The sequence below is a fragment of the Chrysemys picta genome, chromosome 17 (genome assembly GCF_011386835.1).
Source record: "Chrysemys picta bellii isolate R12L10 chromosome 17, ASM1138683v2, whole genome shotgun sequence".
Classification (NCBI taxonomy): Eukaryota; Metazoa; Chordata; order Testudines; family Emydidae; genus Chrysemys; species Chrysemys picta.
The window spans coordinates 13,445,690-13,470,405 of NC_088807.1; the positions used below are offsets into that span (position 1 = coordinate 13,445,690).

Below are 24,716 nucleotides of genomic sequence, written 5' to 3' on the forward strand. Positions count from 1 at the left end.
ACTACCCAGGCAATAAATACATAAGAGACCAAAGCCAGACCACGGCCCCACTCCTGGCCCATAAAGAGGATGAGGAAAGGATCATTTGTTCTCCATGTCCACAGAAGTTAGGACAGGAAGTAATGGGCTTAATCTGCAGAATGGAAGAAATAGGTTAGATGTTGGGGAAAACTTTCTAGCGATAAGGGTAGTTAATCAGCGGAGCAGCTTCCAAGGCAGGTTGTGGACTCCCTGTCTTCAAAGGTTATTAAGAACAGGTTGTCAGGGACGGTCTAAGTTTACTTGGTCCTGCCTCAGCGCAGGGGTTGGACTTAATGACAACTTGAGGTCCCTTCCAGTGAGACCTACCTATGATGTCCCCGTTCCCCACCTGCCTGGGCTGGGCTGTTTGAGCTAAGAGGGGTGAAAATGGGGGGTGGAAGGTTCACTGTGACAAATTTAGAACAAAGATGTCATGTGAGAAATTTTTCATTTCAGATTTTGAAAATTGATGAATTTCAGTGTTTGAATTTTCAGGGGGTTGTTATTTAATTGTCTGTTCACTCCCCTTTCCCATGATGTTGATTGGCTGGACAGCACTGAGATGGGATACGGACACACACACATGGGGACACACTCACACACCTTACTGGAGACGCCGAGGTGCTGGGCAGGGCTGAGCTGGGATCTGGTCACCTAGTTCTTGCTGTCCTTGATCTCGTACCCACAGGAGTAATTCCCGGAGCTACCCTCAGACACCACATGGTCAAAGTTGTAGGTGAGCTTCCCCAATAAGTTCCTCTGGGACGAAACCTCCTCCCCGTCCTGACAGGAGAACATGGAGCACTGGAGTCGCACGGAGTCCCCTGGCCGGGCAGACATCTGGCTCAGGTACAGGGCGGGGGTAGGGAGTGAGCCTGGGAAGGGGAATGGGTCTGAGCTGTCAGTGGGGCATTGGTGGTGCCCAGCATTGTTGGTGGGGCAGGAGATGAACAGCGGGTGGGTCTGTGCTATGTCTGGACTGGAGGCTCTGATTCCAGCCCAGCTGGGCAGACGGGGGGACGAGCTTTATTCCCCGGGATCATTGGGGTTGCATAAGAGCCTAAGGGCTCAGCCGGGCTGGGTTCCCGTTGTCTGGGGCTGCACACTGTCCTGGAACAGGGGGCCCTGAGTGGGCACCCCACTGACCCAGCTGGGGCAGTACGGCCGGGAGAGAGGCGACCCCTCAACGAGGGCGGCCACTGGGGGCTGTGTAGGGCCTGGCCAACAACTTGGCCTGTTCGTTCAGCCCATGCAGTGAAGTCCAGTCACTGCCCCAGGGAGCTCATCAGCCAGCAGCCAAGGAGCTGTGTCCAGTCCCTAACCCCTCTGACATCCACTCTAACATCATAGAATCATAGAATATTAGGATTGGAAGGGACCTCAGGAGGTATCTAGTCCAACCCCCTGCTCAAAGCAGGACCAATCCCCAACTAAATCATACCAGCCAGGGCTTTGTCAACCCTGTCCCTCCCTGTCCTTGTACCCCTCCGCCCCCCCAGTTGGCACAGCGGGCACCGGGAACAATTCCAGGCCCAGGTTAAGGGAATGTCCCAGAGAAGTGGCAGGGAGCAGATCCACCTTCCCTGCCCCAGCGGTGCCACCTGCTGGTGCCTTGGCCGGCAGTATCCCCTGCCCCTGCTGCTCAGGCAGCTAGCAAAAAACTGTGGCCATGACCAAAAGCCAAATCCTGGCTCCACCAGCCCCTTCTGGACTGGGCACAGGGTCACTGGGCGTGGCTTACTAGCCCGGCTCATATGGGAGCACAGCCTGGGTGATCTAATGGTCTCTTTTGGCCAATCCCTCATCCTTGCTCTGCTGTTCACCTCAACTCACCTTCCTGGGATGCTGAGTTGCTGGGCAGGGGTGGGCTGGGATATGGTCAAACGCGCACACACACACACACACACACAAACACACTGGCCTTACTGGTGCCAATGAGGTGCTGGGGAGGGCTGATCTGGGATCTGATCACCTGGTTGTCACTGTCCTTGATCTTGTACCCACTGGAGTAATTCCCCTAGCTGCCCCCGGGTACTGCCTGGTCAGAGTCATAGGTAAGTTTCCCCAATAAGCCCCTCAGGGATGAAACCTCCTCCCCTTCCTGATAGACGATGATGCAGGTGGCCAGGAGCTGGGAGATCACGGAGCACTGGAGCTGCACGGAGTCCCCCAGCCAAGTGGATGTCTGGCTCAGGTAGAGGATGGGGGCAGGGAGAGCACCTGGGAAGGAAAATGGGTCACAGCTGTCAATGGGACAGGAAGAAAATGTCAGGTGTGAATGTGCCACCTTTTGGATGGACCATGGGAAGGTAAATCCCTTGGGGTCAGAGCCATGGAGTTCTCTGCTTTCCAGGGCCAGTGACCTGGGGATGGGATGGGCCATGGATGTGACTATGTGTCTGCATTTCACACTGGCCTCAGGTCACAGGAGAGACGCAGGGAGGGGTCGGCCGGGAGACCTGTGAGCCCTGCTTGGATCCCACACAGCCCTGTCCACCTTCCAGTACCATTGATGCTGCACTGAGCAGGGTGTGGCCCAAGGGGTCGTGGCTGGATGCCCTGGAAGGGTAAATGCCATGGGTAGATTGGGGACAGACAGACAGACGGACTTAGCACTGGGAACAGAAAGGTGATGTGCCCAGTTCTAGCCCCACCTGTAGCACCAGGGGCACACCCGCCTTCTCCATGAGGCTGTGCCAGGCATTGTGCAGAGCCCTGACCTCCGAGTCCCCACTGGGACAGTGACTCCAATGGGGGCGACCTGGAGGGTTCCCATGGCCCTGGGGGATCAGCACTGAGCGTCTCTGTACAGGGCTCTGCTAACAGCCTAGCAGCACCTATGTTCATCCCCAGACCCGTTAGCTGAGCTCAGCCCCTCACTTGCCCAGCAGAGCCTGCAGCAGGGAACACGCTATGGATAGACAGAGGGTCGGACCCAGACCTGACGCAGGTGTTTGAGAGATAGGCCCAAAGCAGAACCCTCGATCCCAACCCCGTCCGGTTGGTAACAGGGAGCCCTGGGACTGGACCCCAATAATCTCCCACAGTCCAATGACAACGGCCCTCCCTGCTCTCTCTGCTTCCAGGCTCAGCTGACACCCCATGAGCATCCTGCCCCGAGCCCAGCCTGTCCTGACTCCATGTGCCTGGCATGGGGAGCTGGGCCCAGTGACATACCAGGGGTTTGAATACAGTCAAATGCCAGGTCACAGCTCTCAACAAGGAACGCCGGCCAGACCTGCAGCCTGGGGCCTGGGCCAGGACAGCAGGGACCCGGGGAAGGATTTAGGGGCCCCAGGGGACAAGTAACTCAGCTTGAGCTCCTAGGACGCCATGGGGGCAGCAGGGCTGACCCGGCCTGTCCACCCCCACAGCCCCCCCCAGTGTCCCCTCAGACACACTCCAGCCCCTCCCCTATTGCACTCCCCAGCCTGTGGCCCCTCACAGACCTCCGGCCCCTACCCAGTTCTGCCCCCCAGCACCTCTGTCCTGTGCCCCCCACATCCTCCCCAGTAGCCATGACTGCCAACTCCCATTGCTCCCCAAGGGAAGGAAGCCCCCAGCTGCCCTCAGTTATGATGGCCGCCCTATCGCCCCCCTACAACCCTCACACACTGCTCCCTGGCTACGATGGACACCTCAGCTGGTGGGGGGGAGTTAACAATCCTGCTCCCCCAGACTGTCTAGAGGGGCAGGGAGAGGGGGATGGGTGACTGTGGGGTTGGGGACATTATGGGGCAGGGTATGTGGGGTAGGGGGGCTGTAGGAGGGAAACTGAGCAGATAGAAAACAAAATGGGGGACCCTGAGGCTGGGGGGTCTGGAGCTGAGGGGGGTGATGATGGGGGCAGTGAGAGGGGCGGCTGCTGGGGGTATAAATGGCAGCCCAGGGGGGCACTCATGGGTGCAAACTCCCTCTTCGCTCCTCAGACCCCCCAACAATCCTGCCCCCCCGGCGCTGACCTTCTGGGGGGAGGAGCCTGATGCCCTCAAACTCCTGTCTCCCATCCCGGCCCCTCTGCTCTCAACTCCCCTCCCGACACCCCCAACCTACTTCCCCCAAACTCCTGATTCCTCCCATCCCGCTCCCCACAAACGGCTGCCATGGGGGGCCCAGAAGAGCTGGCAGCTAAATCACTCTGTGCCCTACTGTGTTCATGGAAACACCTCAGCCCCTGCCCGACACCGAACAGGGTTAAACACAGGCCGGGGGTGGGGTCCAGAGCCCACTCAGCCCCATGGCAAACTGCCCATTCACTCCTGGGACTGGCTGTTACAGACACAGCAGAGCAGGAACCAGGGGAGCCGTGGGAGGTGCTCTGTGAAACGAGGGGTTTGTTCCAGCCCCGGTCCCGTTCGCTGGAGTGAGTCTCTAGCCGGAAAACCCCCCGGTTTGGGCGTCTCTCCACTGGTCCTGGAGATGCTAGTGACTGTCCTGGGGGGGCAGAGGAGCCAGCAGAACTGGGCTGGAGCTGGCGTTGCCGCAGCGGCTATTAAAATCCAACCCCGTTTCCTCCTGGGTTGGGGGTTCTGGCAGAGGAGGGACAATGACATCGGGGTCCCTCTCCGGATGGTCCAGGGGGCCCAGGAGATAGGGGGTGGCAACCATGACAGTGAAGCGAGTCTCTTTCTTTAAGGCCCCCAAAGGGTGGTGGGCAGCACAGCCTGTCCCCACAATATTTTGTCCACCAGTGAGGCCTTTACCATCACCCAAACGTGGGTTCTGTCCGGCAGACACTTGGGCTGAACTAATCCCGTCTTTCTGTCCTGCTTTTGCAACTTTCCCCCCAACGTTCATTCATCCAGTTCTCATGACGCTGCCTGAACTTCTGACTCACCTTCTTTGGCTGAACCTACCACGAGGGGAAATTTGGAGGCTCCGTTATCACAGACGCCCCCTGAGGTGGGGAGATTTGCGGGGGCAGGGGAGAAGGAAGTTCTGGGGCTTTGTACAATACAAATAGAGGCAAAGGGAGGTCTAGGGAGAAAGGGGGAGAGAAAAGGGGCTGGGGGACCCCACTAGAGAGAGATAAGGGGGAAGGGACGGCTCCAGGCACCAGCTTAACAAGCTGAGTTCCTCTTGGGGCAGCCAATGAAGAGGGGGCGGCACGTCCAGGTCTTCGGCGGCAATTAGGCGGCGGATCCCTCACTCCCTCTGGGAGCGAGGGGCCTGCCGCCGAATTGCCGCTGCCAATCGCGATCATGGCTTTTTTTTTTTTTTTTTTTTTGCTTGGGGCGGCAAAAATGCTGGAGCCAGCCCTGGGAGGGGGACAGACATCCGGGGGGCAGTAAGTGCCATTATTCCAGGGCCAGATGCAGTGTCCCCACACTCAGGGGGCTGGGTGTTCCCAGCACAAAATTCTCTATTACTCACACTCTAAGGGCACCAAATTCCTAGGACTCAGGCGTAACCCTGTCAATTTAAGTACCCACTTGTACCCAAGTCCTAGGGCTCAGGGTGTAATTTTATGTAGGTTTGCAGGACCTTTTACCAGTGACAGAGCCTTACACAGTAATAGCCTTATTCTCTATTTATTCACAATCATGAAAAACAGACTGCACACGCTAAGCATACCACAACGCTCGCAACTTTCAATAAGACAGATGAACTTTTCTTGATGGTCAGTCAGGATCGGGTCCATCTGGGGGACTCCAGTTTCTGCACGGTGTCATTGGCAGAGTGCTGAGGTCTGGCAGCTCTGAGCTTGGTGCTCTGTCCTGGAGCTGGTTCCCAAAGCACTTCCTTTTGGACCCCAGTTTATATAGTGAAACTTGAGTCCTGCTTAGCTGTACCTTAACCAATCATTATACTAAAATTTTACTAACCAATCCTAACAAAATCCTCTAACCAGTCATACCCCACCACCTTAATTAATTTACACCTAGCAAAATGAATTATGTAACAAACAGAAAAAATCGAAGAACCAGACAGAGCTCATCCAGACAAACAATAGGGAAGTGGGGACCATAATGACAGAACAATAAAGAAATGAGGATTTCACAACCACAGCTATTGATAAGTGATTTCTTGCCAGACAGAATGCTATCAAACTAAGTTTTCTTTAACCATCTTAAGATCTGTTTGTTTATCTGGTGATAGTGTAGGGGCGGTTCCAGGCTCCAGCATACCAAGCACATACCTGGGGTGGCAAGCTGCGGGGGGCGGCCTGCCAGTCGGCGCGAGGGCGGCAGGCAGGCTGCCTTCGGCAGCTTGCCTGCAGGAGGTCCGTCACTCCTGCAGTTTTGACGGCAATTCAACGGTGGGTACGCCGAAGCCGTGGGACCAGGGACCTTCCGCAGGCATGCCACCGAAGGCAGCCTGCCTGCCATGCTTGGGGCGGCAAAATAGGTAGAACCACCCCTGGATAATGGGTGCCATTAGGACGGGGTCCCCTTCTTAACAGTCTGATATGACATTGTTTTAATATCATTGAATGTGAGGATGTGACTTCTGCTACTCAGCTAATGGCTGCTGCTCGGCTGCTTTTTTAATCTGGCAGCAGATGAAGGCTTTAGGCTACAGGCCAAAAAAAGTGGCTACAGGACAAGGCCTTATCCTTACCCTGGGCTCTCTCAGGGCGCTGGGATTCTGCGGGATGGGGGGCGATGAGCCCTGCTGGTACTGAGGGATTTAACTACCCAGCTGCCAGTTGCGAAAATGCTAGGTTGGGTGACTAAGTGTCCGGTTTTCGACCAGAGCGCCCTGTCAAAAAGGGATCCTGGCTACTCCGATCAGCACCACTGACCAGGCCATTGACTTCTGGGTTGGAAGCGCTGCACAGTGGGGCTGGCAGGCTCCCTGCTAGCCTCTGCACCACATGGCTCCCAGGAAGCAGCCGGCATGTCCCCCCTCCGCCTCCTATGTGTAGGGCCAGCGGCCAATGGGAGCTCGAAGGCAACGCCTGTGGACAGGGCAGCACGCAGAGCCGCCTGGCCGTGCCTCCACTTAGGCGGCAGAGGGAGGACATGCTGCTGCTTCCGGGAGTTGTTTGAGTTAAGCGCTACCTGGAACAGGCACCCCTGACCCCCTCCTGGGTCCCAACCCCTACCCCAGCCCCAGCTCCAGCCCTGATTCCCTCCCACCGGCCTCCAAACCCAGCAGTGAACCCCAGGGCAGAGACTGGCCCAATTGGACCAGAGAGTAAGACCCTGGCGCCTTCCAGGGACTGCTCTGTTGGGAGCCCAACACACCCAGCACAGAGGCTGGTGCTGCCAGGCCAGGGATCAGGGGTTCAATATTGGGGTGCGGCTGTCAGGTCGGGAGTGGTGGGGATCTCTGAGCAGGGGTTTGGGGACAGGGTGTTTTGTGCCAGCGTCTCAGCTCCCCGAGGGGAAGCGGCTCATTCCCTGGGGAGATTCTCTTCTCTGCACGGCTGGATCCAGGCTCCTGGGGGCACAGAAAGACGTTGGGTTAGAGTCCCTGGGGGAGCAAGGGGCACAGAAGGGGGGGCGTCACCTCACCTAGAGTGCCCCCTTCGGGTGGCTGTAATAGGCCTCAGCCAGGATCAGCCCCAAGATGAGCAGGACCATGGCGCTCAGCCCCAGACAGGCGATGTTGGCATGGGTGAAAACTGGGCACCCCAGGGAGGCTGCTGTGGGGGGAAGGAGAGAGTCACTCGGTGGCTCGAACGGGGAGATCAGCAGCTGGCGCTGCCCCAGGAGCGGAGTCCCCAACCCCCCTGTTCAGGCAAAAACTCTCCAAGAGCAGAGAGGTAGTTCACACCTCATCAGAGCAAAAATATGGGACAAACCCAGTCCAGCCTCACAGAAACAGAGGACGCTGGCCTAGGCAGCAACAAAAGAATCTGTTGGACTCTCAAGGGAGTCACCCCCCCCTTCCTTTGGTCAGTTTGGGACTGCAATGAGGTAATGTTCACCTGACTCTGAAGGTGGGGGGGCAAAGCCAAGAGGGAAGAAAGAACATGATAAAAGGGAGAGACATTTGCCATGCTCTTCCTCTCTCTTTCACCTCCATCTACAGATATCACCATCAAGCGACTGAAGCACTGATCAAAGAGGAGAGTCTGGCTGAAGAGAAACCAGCCAGCCAGTGGTGAGAAGCATCTAAGTTTTTAAGGGCACTGAAAGTGTTAAGATCAACTTAGAATGTGTTTTATTTCATTTGACCAAATTTGACTTCTTGTGCTTTGACTTATAATCACTTAAAATCTATCTTCATAGTTAATAAATCTGTTTGTTTATTCTACCTGAAGCAGTGCGTTTGCTTTGAAGAGTGTCAGAGACTCCCTTTGGGATAACAAGCCTGGTGAATATCAATTTCTTTGTTAAATTGACAAACTCATGTAAGCTTGCAGTGTCCAGCAGGCATAACTGGGCACTGCAAGACGGAGGTTTCTAGGGTTTTGTCTGGGACCGGAGATATTGGCTAGTGTCAGTCGGTTGCACTATCAAAGGAGCAGCTTACGTGCCAGAGGCTGTGCGTGAACAACCCAGGAGTGGGGGTCACAGTGGAGCAGGGTATGGCTGTCTCCCAGAGTCAAGGATTGGAGTGACCTAGCACATTCCTGGTCCAGATAACACCAGAGGGGACATCACAGTGGGGCGCTCCCTTCCTCCTGTTTCTCTGTAGTGGAGGCAGGCCAGGAGGTGCCATTCACACCTGGAGTTACTGCACGGTCTGGGCACGGCTATTCCTATTTCGGAGGACGATGCCCTGTGTCTATAGAGTTAAAGGAGAGCTTGTCTGCCAAACGGGACTGTATCTAAATAGGAGGCGCGAATTGTGACAGCCCAGACTCACTCTGAGATCACCAGCGGGGATTGGGAACTATACGAGATTTGTCATTTCCAGTCCAGTTTTTATATAGACAAGGTCTTAGTCCATCTTTCTATCCCTCATCAGACTCGCTCCCATCTGCCCACCACCCTACGTTCCCACGGACCCACATTCGTATGGACTCATGGCCATAGGTTTCCAGGGATCTATCCATCATCCTCTGTGTAGAAGAATTGAACCCATCAGTTCTGTCTGCAGGAACCACCCCCCTCCAAACGTCCTGAATGGCCCCTTGGGCATCTGAGTGGGGAGTAGGGTTGCCATGTGTCTGATTTTCAACCTGAGCAGCTGGTCAAAAAGGGACTCTGGCAGCGCCAGTCAGCACCACTGACTGAGCTGTTAAAAGTCTGGTTGGCGCAGGGCTGGAAGGTTCCCTACTCAGTTCGGTGCAATTCTCGGGAAGCAGCTGACATGTCCATCCAGCTCCTAGGCATAGAAAACCGTGGCCGGTGGGAGCGATGGAGCCGGCGCTCGGGGCAGCACCTGCAGGCTGGGGCAGCACACGGAACCCCCAGCCACACCTTTGTCTAGGACCCGAAGGGACATGCCAGCCACTTCCTGGAAGCCACCTGAGGTCAGCGCTGTCTGGAGCCTGCACTCCACACCCCTCCTGCAGCCACCCACCTGCCCCAGCCTGTAGCCCCCTCCTGCACCCTGAATCCATCATTTCTGGCCCCACCCTGGAGTCCCCATCTCCAGACAGAGCGCTGACCCTCTTCTGCACCCCAATACCCTGCCCCAGCCCGGTGAAAATGAGCAAGTGAGTGAGGGTGGGGGAGAGCGAGTGAAGGAGGGGGCGTTGGATTGACCGGAGGGTGGGGACTCAGGGAAGGGGTGGAGCTTTGGGGAAGGGGTGGGGCAGGGGTCCAGGCAAGGGTGTTTGGTTTTGTGCAATTAGAAAGTTGGCAAGCCGCTCCTGGGCTGTGTAAGGAGGGGAGCAGGGAGGGGATTTACCCCGGCATGTGGCCTTGGTGAGGCCGATACTGGATCCTATGTCCAGTTCTGGGAGCCCCAGTTTAAAAGGCTGTTCGAAAAGTGCAGCGGGTGCAGAACAGAGCCAGAAAAACATTGCGAGGGCTGGAGAAGAGGCCTCACAGGAGAGGCTGGGGGAGCTCTGTGTGTGGAGCTGGTCAGACAGCTGGGCTGGTCACGGTGTCCAAGCTCCTTCCTGGAGAGAAACCCCAGGTGCTGACGGGCTCCTCAGTGCAGCAGAGACAGGCAGAACCAGACCCAAGGGCTGGATATTGAGTCTGGGCAAACTCCAGTGAGAAAGGAGGCAGCAGTTTCTCCCCATGTGAGGGATTAACCCCCAGCACCAGCTCCCAAGGGAAGTGGGGGAGTCACAGGGAGGCCGGAGGCCTTTCCGGGAGATGCTTTAGTCAAACACAAGTGACAGCGCTCAGTGCAGGGGAGCTGGGGGAAGTTCTCTGCTCTGGGCTATCAGGGGGTCAGACTGGATGGGTTAATGGTCCCTCCTGGCCTTCAACTCTGTGAAGCCATGACTGTAACCCCAGCCTGGGCTGACTGCTAGCCCCGGCCCATCCCCATCCCCAAGCACTGGCCCTGTGCTGGTTTGGGACAGTCCCACTCCCTCGCACATCACAACAGCGCAACCCTCTCTGCTGCTAATGGGATTTGCTGACTCCCTGGGCCAGGGGCTGCTCTCGATCAGCGGGGCACAATCCCCAGTGGCACCCAGATCCCACCTGCTCCCTCTGCCCTGTCCAATTTCAGGAGAAGGGAAGTTCTGGTGTCTCTCTGCTCCGATCTGCCCCCGTCTGCTCCCCAGGGATGGATACTCAAGCCAGGCCTTCTCCTGTTCCTCATTCTGGGCTCCCGAAGGTTCTGCTGTCCCTGCTGAGAAACAGGAACCAGGGCACAGCCGAATGGGGAAGAACACAATGGAGTTGAGAAAGAGCATCCAGAGGTCACCTCTGAGCAGCTGGGGACCTGGAATCAGTGTGACTAAGCAAGTGGGGGAACCAGGGCAAAAGGCCAAAGAAACATGTGGGAGTCTTGTGAACAGACCTTAACACCTCTGTGGGAAGCCAAACAGCTGAGGGCCTCAAGGGAAATGTGTCAGGAGCACCAGTTTTGCAGACCAACCTTTCATAGTAATTGCACAAGTGGATTGTCCTGGGATGGTGGCTGGGCACATTTCACCCCTGGGATGGAGTCAGCTTAGCAGAGCAACTGGACAGGGGATGTTCAGGTGAACTCAAATGCTCAGGTGAGGGTCAGAGGAGCACAGTTTGAGACTCCCTGTTATAAGCAGTGCCCAGAAGACGACAGAGTGAAAAAGGGTAAATATTTGTTGCAGTTTTAAAAAAAATTATTGTTCAAAAAATGTATGTGAAAAATATTGTTTCCCCATTTTTTCCCCTCTCTCGGTGGCAAAATGGTAAAAAGGGAGGGAGAGGAAACCAAAACCTGAAAACTTTAAAAAAATTCTCTGGAAAAGTGGGTTTTCAAATGTAAATTTTTCTTTTATTTTTAAATTTTTCAGTTCTGTTTTTATAAAACCTCAAAAAGAAAATTTTCTTTGTAAAAATGGAAACTTTGAAAATACTGAAAATGACAAAAACTCTCATTTTGAAAACTGCGTCCTTTTTAGATCACAACATTTTGGCAGCCCTAATCCAGAGTGATCGCCAGGGCTGTGGTTCAGGCTGAGCTACTGGCAGCAAAGGATGGCAGGTATTCACTGTTTGTAGCTCTCACAATGTTGCCCAGAAAAGGCCTGATCCAAAGCCCATTAGTGTCAAAGGAAAGACTCCACTGACTTCACTGGCCTGGGGATCAGGCCCCTGTGTAAGAGGGTCGGTTCTCTTGTGACAGAGAAATGACTCCGGAGCTTTAACTTGGAGTGACTCCAACCCAGACCTGCCAAAGGAACAGGAACAAGGAAAGTCTCCACCAAGGGAGGGTGAAGGGGAGGTTGATGACAGGATCATGAACAGTGCAGCATAGCAGGATGTGAAGAAGGGGAATTCACCCATCCCCCAGAGAGAGCTGCAAGTGCAGCTAAGAAGTGAAGCAAGAGCATCCAGAGATTGAGTTCCTTCTGCTGCACAGACCCTGCAGCTGCCTCATTCACACAGACCCTGAAAGGAGCAGAGAGACGGCTCCACACAGGGAAGAAATGACCAGGGCTCCTCTCTACGCTAGTGCTTTAACAGACACTTGAAAGCGTCAGCTGCACAGAGCCGGCAATACAAAGATTGATAGATAGGTTGATATATAGATAAATGGCTATGTATGTGGATAGAGAGAGGGAGATAGTCGGAGGGTGTATATAGAGGTAGATAGATATAATATTGTTTTTACCTACCATGCTTGGCTTATCACATTGTTAAGCACAGAGACCAAGGCTTTCAAAAACTATTAGTGATTTTGGGGGCCCCATTTAAACCACCTTAGAGGATGATTTTCAGCAGGGGCTGGGTCTCAGTGTAGTTTGTCTGTTATCCCTTAAGGTGTCTCATGCTGGGCTCTCAAAAGCACTGGCCTTTTTGGAAGGTTTGGCCAGAAGTGTTCATGCTAATTACGCATGTGCCAAATCTGTGTGTGAGACCAGCTGTACGGGTGTGAGGGGCTGCGTCCCCATGGCCCATTATGTCCTTCACCCTCAGATGAGACTGCATTTGAGGGTAATCAGTGCCAGTTGTGACAGGGATTTTGTGATAAAGCTACTCTGGCCCAACCACACTGCGCGGACACTGAGCGGCCAGTCCAGTTCTCAGCTGCCCCAGCATTCCCTGCAGAGTGAACATTGATCGTTTCCTGCTGAGGCAATAGAGGCAGCTGTGTGAAAGCTGTGGGCACCCTGACATGTTCCCAAAGCAGATGGACTCAATCCAGCACCTACCCCCATGAACAACCCAACCCCTGCCACTATGGTACTTCCCGGGAAGTTAACTTGTATCAGCTCCAATGTGTACAGCTCCAATTACACCAATTACACCAGTTTATCTGGTTTAATCTTATGTTGTTTTATAAGCAATATAAATTATGCAGTGTATATTTTTGACAGTGAGGATAATTAATCATGGTACCTGCCTTGAGGGCCAATGACCCCAGGCTATTTCGTCCAAAGAGGGGAAGCACCTGGAGACTGGGAAATGGGAAATGTCAGAATCACAGGCTGGGAACTCTTCCACAGCGGATTTAATTGATCTCACAGAGCGTCCCACCCCCTATTGCTTCTGGGCTAGATCCTGCCTCTCTCCCACTGGCCCAAACCCCAGGGCAGGCAGGGCAAAATTAGACCCGTCTCTCCAGCCCTGATGGGAATATTAATGGAGCCAGAGACTGCGGGACTAGAGAGTGACTGGCTGCTGCTCAGAAGAGGGAAAATAGAGGAGAGTCGGTGCCGGGAGCAGTGGCTCCTGCTCAGCGACTCTCTGCAAACACAGTCCAGCTGCTCTGTGCAGCGAGGGAACCACAGGGCTCCAACACCCTGAGCATCTGCAAATCCTCTGTGCAGACCCATCTTCCCCCTTCCAGCAGTGAGCTCTCCCCAGGTCTGACCCTGAGCTAGCAGCCCAGCGGGGTGGGAGTGTATCACACGCTCTGATGTGGGATTGAATAAACCACTTACAGTGTTATTTTTGTCTTCACACGCTAACCTGCCTCATTCTCTCTCTCTCTCTCCATTTAGTCTGTTCTCACGAGGTTTCCAGGGGAATTTATTTTCAGAGTTGTGCATTTAAAGGCCAGAAGGGATCAATGGGACCATCTAGTCAGAGTGTCTGTAAAGCCCAGGCCAGAAAATCTCCTGCAGGGATACCTGCATTGAGCTGCTAACTTCTGGCTGAGCTGGAGCCTGTCTGGTAGAAAGAGACATCCCCTCTCAGTTTAAAGACTCCAAACTGGCTCCCATTTCTAAATACTGAGATGGTTGTGGCTGATCAGTGAAGAGGGGACCAGGGGCAAGGGAGATGCTGGACTGGGACAGCGCAACTGGAGATGGGCCCTGAGGTTTAGCTCCAGCTGTGGGTTCTAATCTGACCTTCCCCAGAGTTTGGGGGTGTGGATTTAGGGTTCTGGTTTGAGCCTATTATAGAGACAGCCCCAAAGTCTGGGTGTGGGGAGTCTCCCTCTGAGCAAAAGTGCACTAGGTACCAGATAAGATGATCCAGAGTCTGACTGAAGAGGGGAAGAAGATGCTCAATTTTGGGTAGCTGAGGCACGTAAGGGTAAGTGGGCAAGAGGGATGAGGTGGAGCTGTTGGTCTTGGCAGAGATTTCAGGTAGCTCAGTGGAGCATCTAGATCTGGTATGTAGCTAAGGCCCGACACTGACAGACTGACTGGGCAGCTAGGCCAGGCCACAGACATACACGAGATAGACTGTAAGAAAGGATTTTGGAAAGTTTAACACTCCAGTTCAGAGTATAATCCACGGCAGATTCTCAGGGCAAGGATTGTGCTGTATGAAATCTGACTGTACTGTGCCAGCCAACCAAGGGTACTGAGGAAACAACACATTCGTAATGATGCCTGCACCAGGGCCTGCTGAGAATTTTACATCAAGGTCTTTTGTTGATAGAAAACTAGATTTTGACTGAATGATTTTTTTATTTTTATTTGTGGCAGTCTCTGCTTTCTTTGAACATTTTAAATTTTTCGTTGGAAAACCAAAAGCCCCAAAATATTTTTGGTTTTGGAAGTTTTCAGCTGAAAATTTTCATCGTTCATTTGTCGAAACCTAATGTTTCAGGTTATCAGTTTTTCAATGAAAAGTTAACATTTTATTGCTGAAAATATCAATGGAAATTCATTTAAATTTTCCACAAGGAAAATAATTCCATTCTATTCCCTGCTCTAAAGTGCACCATGTTTAAGCCCTCCAGGGTCACAGGTGGAATCTACCAATGCTTTGTTCCACCCTTTGTCCACATGACTTCCCTGTGAAGTTCTAAAAGTTAATTCAGATTAGCCTGAAGGCCTCTGTGACTAGTGTGGGAATGTGGGTGCAGGCCCTTGTTGGAGCACTAGGCATAACTAACAGTATGAAGCAAAGGCTGTGAACTGAAGTAGGCCTGGCCTCCGGAGAATAGCAACACACTGGGTATTGGCTAACCAAGTAATCACACTACTGACCTGAGAGAATGGTTTAGGGACACACAGAGGTCTCAAGTAACACCATAAATACAGACTTAAGAAATGGCACAGAAACATACCTACTGCTCCTATGGATAAAGAGGGATGACAAAATAATGGATAAGAATGCTTGTTCAAACTAGCAGGAACAAGTAGAAACAGTGGTGATAAGGGTGTGATGTTGCACTCCATATGGTTATGGAAATATGCTGATGAGTGTGAATATAATGTAACTGGAATATGCTTCATGCAAAAGGTCTCTTCTAAGGTATCATTACAAAGTTTATGATTTACTGAGTGTGTTCATCCTATTTGTTTGCATGTAATATTTCTATGTCAGGAGTTAGGAAAATAAGATATAAACTTGTATTACTGATGTAAACATGTTAAGTGGAAGCCATTAAGAGTGCTTCAGAATCAATGAACTGTGAATGGGTTTGTTTCCCTGCAAGCCATTCTGTGTACGTACATTCTGGCCAGCTCCTAGGTAATGAAGAAGGAGGTCTTACAGTGACATGTGACCATGTCACCTGAACTGGAATCGATCTTAAACCTGGTGCTTTTCCATTTAGAAGGAGGGGTGGGGATCCAGAGCGACAAAAGATTCCCGCCTTGTGCCAAAGATATAAAAGGGGGTGAAACAGAACAAAGGGAGCTGCCAGTCATGAGAACACCCCTAGTTTCCATCTAAGATGTCTGCTAACAAGTATTGTACCAGGGGAAAGGATTGGGCCCAGACTATGAAGGAGTCTAGTCTGTGAAAAAAGCTTATTGGGAAATCTCTAAGGGTGAGATTTACCTGTAAACAGTTCCTTAATGTATTAGGCTTAGACTTGCGTGTTTTTGCTTTACTTTGCTTGATGATTTACTTGGTTCTGTCTGTTATTACTTGAAACCATTTAAATCTTACTTTTTATATTTAATAAAATAACTTTTGTTTATTAGTAAACCCAGAGTAAGTGATTAATACCTGGGGGAGCAAACAGCTGTGAATATCTCTCTACCAGTGTTATACAGGGCAGACAATTTATGAGTTTGCCCTGAATAAGCTTTATACTGGGTACATGGCGCACTCAGGAGAGGAGGTGGAGGTGGGGCGGTAGTGGAGGTGAGGTGGGGGCAGGGCAGGGAGCATGGTGCAGAGTGCCAACTAATTTTTCCCCATGGATGCTCCAGCCCCGGAGCACGCATGTAGTCTGTGCCTATGCAGCAGAACTATGTTGACTGGGGTGTGTGAATTTTTCACTTTCCTAGCTGAGATGGCTGTGCCGGCAGACCTTTGTAGTGTACACTAAGCCCCAGAATGGGCTGCAGCCTCTTAGCCCACAATAAAAATTACCAACTGTGTCAGAGGAAATACAAATCAGTTACCTTGATAAGGCGGATTCTCGGTTGTGCTGCTCCTGGAATTGGCACCTGCGCAGATAATGCAAAAGCAGAAAATAGTTGGCACAAGAACAAATGGGGATAAAGTGGCCAGGAACAAATTCAGGCTGGAAATGTGAAGAATGTTTCTAAGCATCAGCGGAGGGAGCCTCCCAATGAGAAGAGTGGAGGGCAAACACGGTCACTAGTTTGAAGACAGAGCTTGGTAAACTTATAAAGGGGATGATAAGATGGGATTACCTGCAATAGCAGGAGCTAGATTTGCTGTGGAAGGAGGCCCCTTCTAGTCCTGTGCCCCATGATCCTATGAGTGACCCTCCTTGGAAATACTGAGCCAGCCCCTTAATCCTCTCTTTATCTTAATGGGGGTGTTTCCAGATGCGACAGAGGAACTGAAGAAATGTTTTGTAGCCTCAGGCCATATTAACTTTATACTGGATTTCCCACAGGGCTCAGAGCAACAGGGGGAACTGCCCCCTCAAGTCAGAGAGTCAGAGTTGCCGGAATTGGCTAGATTTTTAAAACAGCACAGCTCCCATTTAGACACAGTAATAAGTGGCCTATTTACCAAAAGACTGAAGCTTATTGGGAGCACACTGGTGTTCCCCATGTTACTAACGTATGTTCCTAAACATCCACATTGACAACATGTTAGAGCTGCTCTAATGTTATTTCCCTGAAAATGTTTTTCTTCATGAAAAATGTCTTTGCGACCAAAGTGAACATTTTGAAAGTGAATTATTTCTTGGTTTTCCAATGAAAATTTCTGTAATCATGTTTGAGTTTTGGTAGAAACTGTCATTATTTCATTTAAAAAAAAAAGATACCTGAAACCAAAAAATGTTACTAACAAAATCTTTGATTTCTGTTTTTTCATCAAAAAAGTGGAAAAGTTTCACAGGAAATTTTGAAAGAACTGCAAAGTATTCAAAACTTCCTGTAGAAAAATAGTCCACAGATTTTTGTCTCTAGTCATTTTAATTTCTAATAACAAACAAGTGCAATGTTTTATCCTTTAAGTAGTTAGCACCCTCTTACCTGTGACCTTCAGGTACCGAGCGACGCTCAGCAGAGAATTTAACACCTGGTTATTGTCCTTTCTGTACATGTATCCACAGGAAATATTGCCTGAGCTGCCAGCCACACTGTAAGCTAAATCATAAGAGAATTTTCCTCTCCTGGCTTCCAGCCTTGAAATTTCCATCCCATCCTTACAAAAGAAAACAATGGTGACAGGGGCTCCTGCAGGGATTAAACATCTGCCGCTAACAGTGTCCCCCTCATTAGCAGAGATTGTCCCCAGGAACATCTCAGCAGCAGGAAGTGTGCCTGGAAAAATAAAAACTCAGTGACTCATCATGCTTAAGTGGCTCATTTTCACATCATCAAGGACCCATTGACATGAATGAGTGCAGGATGAGATTCTGCTAGAATTACTGAACCAATTGTCAGAGAGAAAATGTTTAGACTGAGATTTTCAAAGTAGCCTAATGGCTCAAATTGCCTAATGCCTCAAATTGCCTTTAAACAGACTAAAAGAAGAACAGGAGGACTTGTGGCACCTTAGAGACTAACAAATTTATTAGAGCATAAGCTTTCGTGGACTATAGCCCACTTCTTCGGATGCATATAGAATGGAACATATATTGAGGAGATATATATACACACATACAGAGAGCATAAACAGGTGGGAGTTGTCTTACCACCTCTGAGAGGCCAATTAATTAAGAGAAAAAAAAAAAAAAAAAACTTTTGAAGTGATAATCAAGCTAGCCCAGCACAGACAGACAGTTAGATAACAAGTGTGAGAATACTTACAAGGGGAGATAGATTTCAATGTTTGTAATGGCCCAACCATTCCCAGTCCTTATTTAAACCGGAGTTGATTGTGTCTAGTTTGCATATCAATTCTAGCTCAGCAGTTTCTCGTTGGAGTCTGTTTTTGAAGTTTTTCTGTTGTAATATAGCCACCCGCAGGTCTGTCACTGAATGACCAGACAGGTTAAAGTGTTCTCCCACTGGTTTTTGAGTATTTTGATTCCTGATGTCAGATTTGTGTCCATTAATTCTTTTGCGTAGAGACTGTCCGGTTTGGCCAATGTACATGGCAGAGGGGCATTGCTGGCACATGATGGCATATATCACATTGGTAGATGTGCAGGTGAACGAGCCCCTGATGGTATGGCTGATGTGATTAGGTCCTATGATGATGTCACTGGAATAGAACCAGAACATAGAACATAGAACATAGTACCCAGAAGTCACCTCCTACAAGACAGGCCCAACAAAGAAAATAACAGAACACCACTAGCTGTCACCTTCAGCCCCCAACTAAAACCTCTCCAGCGCATCATCAGAGATCTACAACCTATCCTGAAAGATGATCCTTTACTCTCACAGATCTTGGGAGACAGACCTGTCCTCGCTTACAGACAACCCCCCAACCTAAAGCAAATACTCACCAGCAACCACACATCACTGAACAAAACCACTAACCCAGGAACCTATCCTTGTAACAAACCCCGATGTCAACTCTGTCCACATATCTATTCCAGTGACATCATCATAGGACCTAATCACATCAGCCATACCATCAGGGGCTCGTTCACCTGCACATCTACCAATGTGATATATGCCATCATGTGCCAGCAATGCCCCTCTGCCATGTACATTGGCCAAACCGGACAGTCTCTACGCAAAAGAATTAATGGACACAAATCTGACATCAGGAATCAAAATACTCAAAAACCAGTGGGAGAACACTTTAACCTGTCTGGTCATTCAGTGACAGACCTGCGGGTGGCTATATTACAACAGAAAAACTTCAAAAACAGACTCCAACGAGAAACTGCTGAGCTAGAATTGATATGCAAACTAGACACAATCAACTCCGGTTTAAATAAGGACTGGGAATGGTTGGGCCATTACAAACATTGAAATCTATCTCCCCTTGTAAGTATTCTCACACTTGTTATCTAACTGTCTGTCTGTGCTGGGCTAGCTTGATTATCACTTCAAAAGTTTTTTTTTTTTTTTCTCTTAATTAATTGGCCTCTCAGAGGTGGTAAGACAACTCCCACCTGTTTATGCTCTCTGTATGTGTGTATATATATCTCCTCAATATATGTTCCATTCTATATGCATCCGAAGAAGTGGGCTATAGTCCACGAAAGCTTATGCTCTAATAAATTTGTTAGTCTCTAAGGTGCCACAAGTCCTCCTGTTCTTCTTTTTGCGGATACAGACTAACACGGCTGCTACTCTGAAACCTTTAAACAGACTGGAAATCGAGGGGCCTGAACCCCCAAGGACCCTTTAATGGGATTTCTTTTGATAGCAGGGGATTGGAGGCCATGACCCAGGAGGATCTTTCCAGTCGTATGTCCAGTGTTACTAAATACATTTGCAGATCGGGCCCTTAGGTTCTTTGCGAAATGCAATATTCTACTTTAGTTTTATGTCCCGATCTTGCAATGAGTTGTGCAGGGGCAACCTTCTGCACCGTGTGGAGTCCATTGACATTAATGGGACTCCATGAACTACACAAAGTTCACCGCAGGATCCAGAGCTTGCCTGCCCCTCAGTCAAATTTTATTCTCACACTGGAGAAACCTCACTGAGGTTAACTGAGTTTCATTAGTTGGTTTTCTTCTGCCCTTGCTTTGAGCAAACACTCACCAGAAGAAGTGCAGCTGGAATCCTGCTGTTGCTGTGAGGCAAAGCTCAGAGCTTGGGAAAGAAAAGCAAATGTATTTTAGGGAAAAGAAATGAAATAAAAGAATAAACACTTTATTTTATTTTGCAAAGTAGAACTTCCCTGAAGTGCAAATGAAATGAAGTTTATGAGTGAAACTAAGATTCACTAAGATATTTCACCCCATTGGCTGCTCTTTAGGAAGTGTAGCTATTAAACTACATCTAGAATTGGTCACATTTTATACATGATCTTTTAAATTAAATGTTCGGTCTTGTTTTTTAGAAAGAGAAATGCAAAGTTTCTCCTCATCCTTGTCAACAGCAAATTTCTCGTGATAATGTCCAATGAGTTAATCATATTGTCAGTTAAACTGAAAAGACTTTAACTGAATAAGAATGATATCACATCTGTGTAGGTACTTAGGTTGAAAAATTTCCATCAAAACTATTCAATGGAAAGTTGGGATTTTAGCTCAGTAGAATTTTCTTCTGAAAATGTGTCATTTTGGTGGAAATTTTTGACTTTCATGAAAAACCCAAAAAGCTGAAAAACCAGTACTCTTTCAGATAAACCTTTTTGGTGTTGGTGTTTTGTTTTTCAATGAAAAAGGTGATATTTTACATGGAAACTTTTGACAAAAAATACACACACACACATATATATATATATATATAGAGAGAGAGTTTCATTTTGTGTGGAATTTCCCACAAAAAACGAAACAACCCCCCAGCTTGTGTACTTCTATAGTGCTAATCACCATGGTACTAGATTGCTTCACCTCCACCAAAAGCACTCTTTTAAGGAAGGGAAGAATTCTTGTGTAGCCTCTGGTCTTTTTCCTTCCCTTGCTCTAGGGAGCTCTGCTGGGAGTATAAGATATTTTCTCCTTCATTTTGGTTATGGTGGGAAAGTTTACCAAAGGGTAGGGGCCCAAAGGTGATCAGACTTTGTATTTTCTCTGATCTCATCCCACAGAGTCCCATCGCCAGACTATGCCATGTCTCCAGCTCTCCTACACCCTGCCCTGGGCTAGTTGTCCCAGGAAGCATGGCTCCCCTGGAGGGTGATGGATGGAGAAGCAGCCGAGGATGTAGCTGGGACCTGCCTCCATTAGTGGCTTTGAAGACAAGCCCGTGGCAGGCACTGAATGCAGGTTGGGAGCCGGGGGGACTGGAATGGAGGTGATGTGCCCACCCCCAGAGGAGGCAGATGCTCTAGTCTGCCCAAGCTGGAGCCTTTGCATTTGGCTTGAGGGTCAATGGAACAAATAGACTGAGCCAGGCCCATGTGAGCAGCTGTATCCAGCCTGTTCAAGCCTCACCTCACTTCTAACTGGTGACTCTTTAAACTCTGCATCGCAGAGCGTCCCAGTCCAGGGTGCAGGACTAACCTCTCATTTACACTATGGCCCTCTGGCAGGGCACAGGGGCCCCAGAGAGATGCACCTACGGCAATCTGAAAAAGGGCCTGCGTCTGCTCTCACTCACAGTAGTTCTGCTCTAGTTTAATTCCACTGGGCCCGATCCTTCATCACTCTGCACCTGGTGGGGTTCCCGTCCTGATTCGGTGTAAATAATCCCACAAAGGGGCAAGGCAGCTGCTGCTCCTGGATATCAGTGGGGCGAAGGAGAGGGGAACCAGGCTGAAACTCACCATGCATCGTTTCTCAGAGCTCCACACGCACACAACACAGCCAAGTATCACGATACTCACAGAGAAGCCACAGACACGGTGAGAGAAGCCCTGTGGGATTCGCCATCGGCTGCCCAGACTGAGAACTCTGGAGTGGTCTTTGCTCCCCACGGCAGGGCCTGCGTCCTGCTCCGGCTCCTCCAGAGCATCACAATGTGGAGAAAGTGCTGCTGCTCTGAGCCTTGCTCTGATCCCTTTTGCTCTTCCGGTCATGGGTGGATAAGGTGCACGTCAGCTCTCTGTTCTGCACTTCCCTCTTCTCCTGGAGGCTTGTGCAGCTCAGCAGCAGCCTCTCTGCCCTGCTCCCTGAGTAGGTGCAAGAAAACCCACAGTTTCTTCCCACGCTGACCTCTCTCCTTCTCCTTGGGGTGAGGCAGTGGGAATGCTGCTGCAGGCCTGAGCTCTGAGCCTGCTCTTGCTTATAGCAGATCGGGAGGAGAATGTGCAGTTTCTCTCTCAATTGCAGGTCACTCCAGATATCAATGTGAGTTTGCAGTGCCAAGAATTTGGTCCAAAATGGCACAAATTTCACAAGAGGAATTGGACTTGAGAAATTTCTGATCTCTCGGGCCAAACCTCTAGCAGATCCCCCTTCTGGATTAGATTCGTTCCTCAAATCAAAGATGTAGGGATAGGTTCCAAGCTGGCGATTTGCGAGCAAGTTACTTCACCTCATTGTTCCAGTTCATGTAGATTGCAGTATGCTTTATGCAAAAGGCCTCTTGTAAGCTTATAATCGATTGAGTTGGTTTATCCTATTTGTATGTATGTATCATTCTTGTATCTAAAACTAGAAATATGACGTATTACTCTGAGGTCCTATTGTAATTATGCAAAGTGTGGGCCATTAATGGTGGCTCCGGATCTTGATGGCTCCCATTAACTAGGACAACTGGTTGTAAATGGCTCTGTTTACTTGTAAGCTTTCCTGTGTTCCTGTGAGTCAAGCCAGGAAGAATGGAGGCTTGGGGTCTCACAGGACATGTGAACTTGCCACCTGGTACTGGAATCAATCATAAACCTGGTGCTTTTCCATTTAAAAGGAAGGGTGGGAACCCAGAGAGAGACAGAGGATTCCCGCCTTCTGCCAAAGATATAAAAGGGGGTGGAACAGAACAAAAGGGGCTGCCAGTCATGAGAAATACCTGAGTTACCACCTGAGCTGGAACTAACAAGAACTGTACCAGGGGAAAGGATTGGGCCCAGACTAGGAAGGAGTCTAGTCTGTGAAAGAAGTTTATTGGAACATCTCTAACGGTGAGATTTACCTGTATTCAGATTCTTAAATGCATTAAGCTTAGACTTGTGTGTTTTGTTTTATTTTGCTTGATAACTTATTTGTTCTGTCTGTTATTACTTGAAACCACTTAAATCCTACTTTTTATACTTAATACAATTACTTTTGTTTATTAATTAACCCAGAGTAAGTGATTAATACCTGGGGGAGCAAACAGCTGTGTATAACTCTGTATCAGTATTATAGAGGATGGACAATTTGTGAGTTTACCCTGTATAAGCTTTATACAGAGTAAAACAGATTTATTTGGGGATTGGATCCCATTGGGAGCTGTGTGTCTGGGTACCGGAGATGGGTGACTTGGTGAGCAGTTTTTGGTTAAAGTCTGCAGCTTTGGGTGTGTGGATAAGACCTGGGTCTGTTTTGCAGCAGACTAGCGTGTCTGGCTCAATAAGGCAGGTTTCTGGATTCCCAAGCCATCAGAGAAAACTGGTTCAGAGGTAATTCCAGCACATCAGGTGACAGCCTCAAGGGGGTCTCTGTGACCGAACCCATCACAAAGGGTAGTAACTGACAAGATCTAAAGTGGAATACAAGACTTCTTTATATCAATGTATGAAAGAAGAACTCATAGGAGAGGCATCTTTGTACTAGTCTAGACACAGCATTCTGGTGTCCTGATTGAACTGGTACCTTGTCACAGGCATACATGTGTTAGTGGATCTGCAGCTCCCAGAGGGCACTAGGACTGTGCTTTGTTGACAATCAACCTGGCCACGCGCCTTCACCACTGAACCGAGCCTGTGGTCTTTCTTTGGAGTAACATTGAGGACTGCTGAATCAACACACTGCACCATCTGCTAGTGCAGCTGACATCAGAGAACAGCAACACTAGCAGCATTACCAATGCTGCAGCACCAGCAGCACTTAGCAACACAAACAACAGGTGATAATTGTACAATCATAGACATGTCAGGCTGGAAGGGTGTCACATTACTGACTTGAACTGGGTTCATATAGAACATGGTTGCAACCAAGGTCCTGTAGTGGCACCAAATCTTGTATAAAGGGAGTCAAATAAGGTGTCTAAGACAAGGTTATGGTTTGCTGGTTATGATTATGTGATCTGTATGCATGTATCATTTTTGTATTCAAAGTTAGAAGTATTGGCTCTATACTGTCTGTATTTCAAACTTGTGCTATGCTTCTGGGTGACACCGTAGACAAGTTGGTGTCAGCTCTTCCTAGCCTGCTTGATGGTCCATTAAGGACCATCAGCTATACAACTGACCCATTGACAGAAAGCAGATACGCCTTGTGACTTAGCAAGGCATGCAGGGACATGCCTAAGGACAGAACTCTGAGGTTTTTCCATGCCATGTGCTCGACAGCTTGTTTTTGGGACAAAGAAAGCAGAGACCACATGGCAAGAGACTATAAAAAGCTGGTGCAGCTCCTCCATCTTGTCTCCAATCCTGCTTCATAGCTCTGGAGGGACTTTGCTACAAAAGGAAGCGCTATACAAAGGACTGATGACCCATCCCAGCTGTGGATGTACTCCAGTGACTTGATTTGAACCTGCAGTTTATTCTATCACTGCTGCAATCCTGAACCAAGAACTTTGCCATTACTGTATGTAATTGATTCCATTTAACCAATTCTAGCTCTCATCTATATCCTTTTCCTTTTATGAATAAACCTTCATATTTTAGATTCTAAAGGATTGGCAATAGCGTGATTTGTGGGTAAGATCTGATTTGTATATTGACCTGGGTCTCAGGCTT

The 24,716-nt window shown here is 49.6% G+C and overlaps 1 long non-coding RNA gene across 1 annotated transcript; it reads right to left on the reverse strand.

The window, feature by feature from the left end:
- Positions 1–5,544: 5,544 nt before the first annotated feature.
- Positions 5,545–19,789, reverse strand: LOC135976290 (uncharacterized). Its single transcript, XR_010593451.1, has 4 exons — positions 19,576–19,789; positions 17,345–17,827; positions 16,292–16,336; positions 5,545–7,407 (listed from the first exon to the last, which is right to left on the reverse strand). It is a non-coding gene; the product is annotated as an uncharacterized LOC135976290 (long non-coding RNA).
- Positions 19,790–24,716: the final 4,927 nt, after the last annotated feature.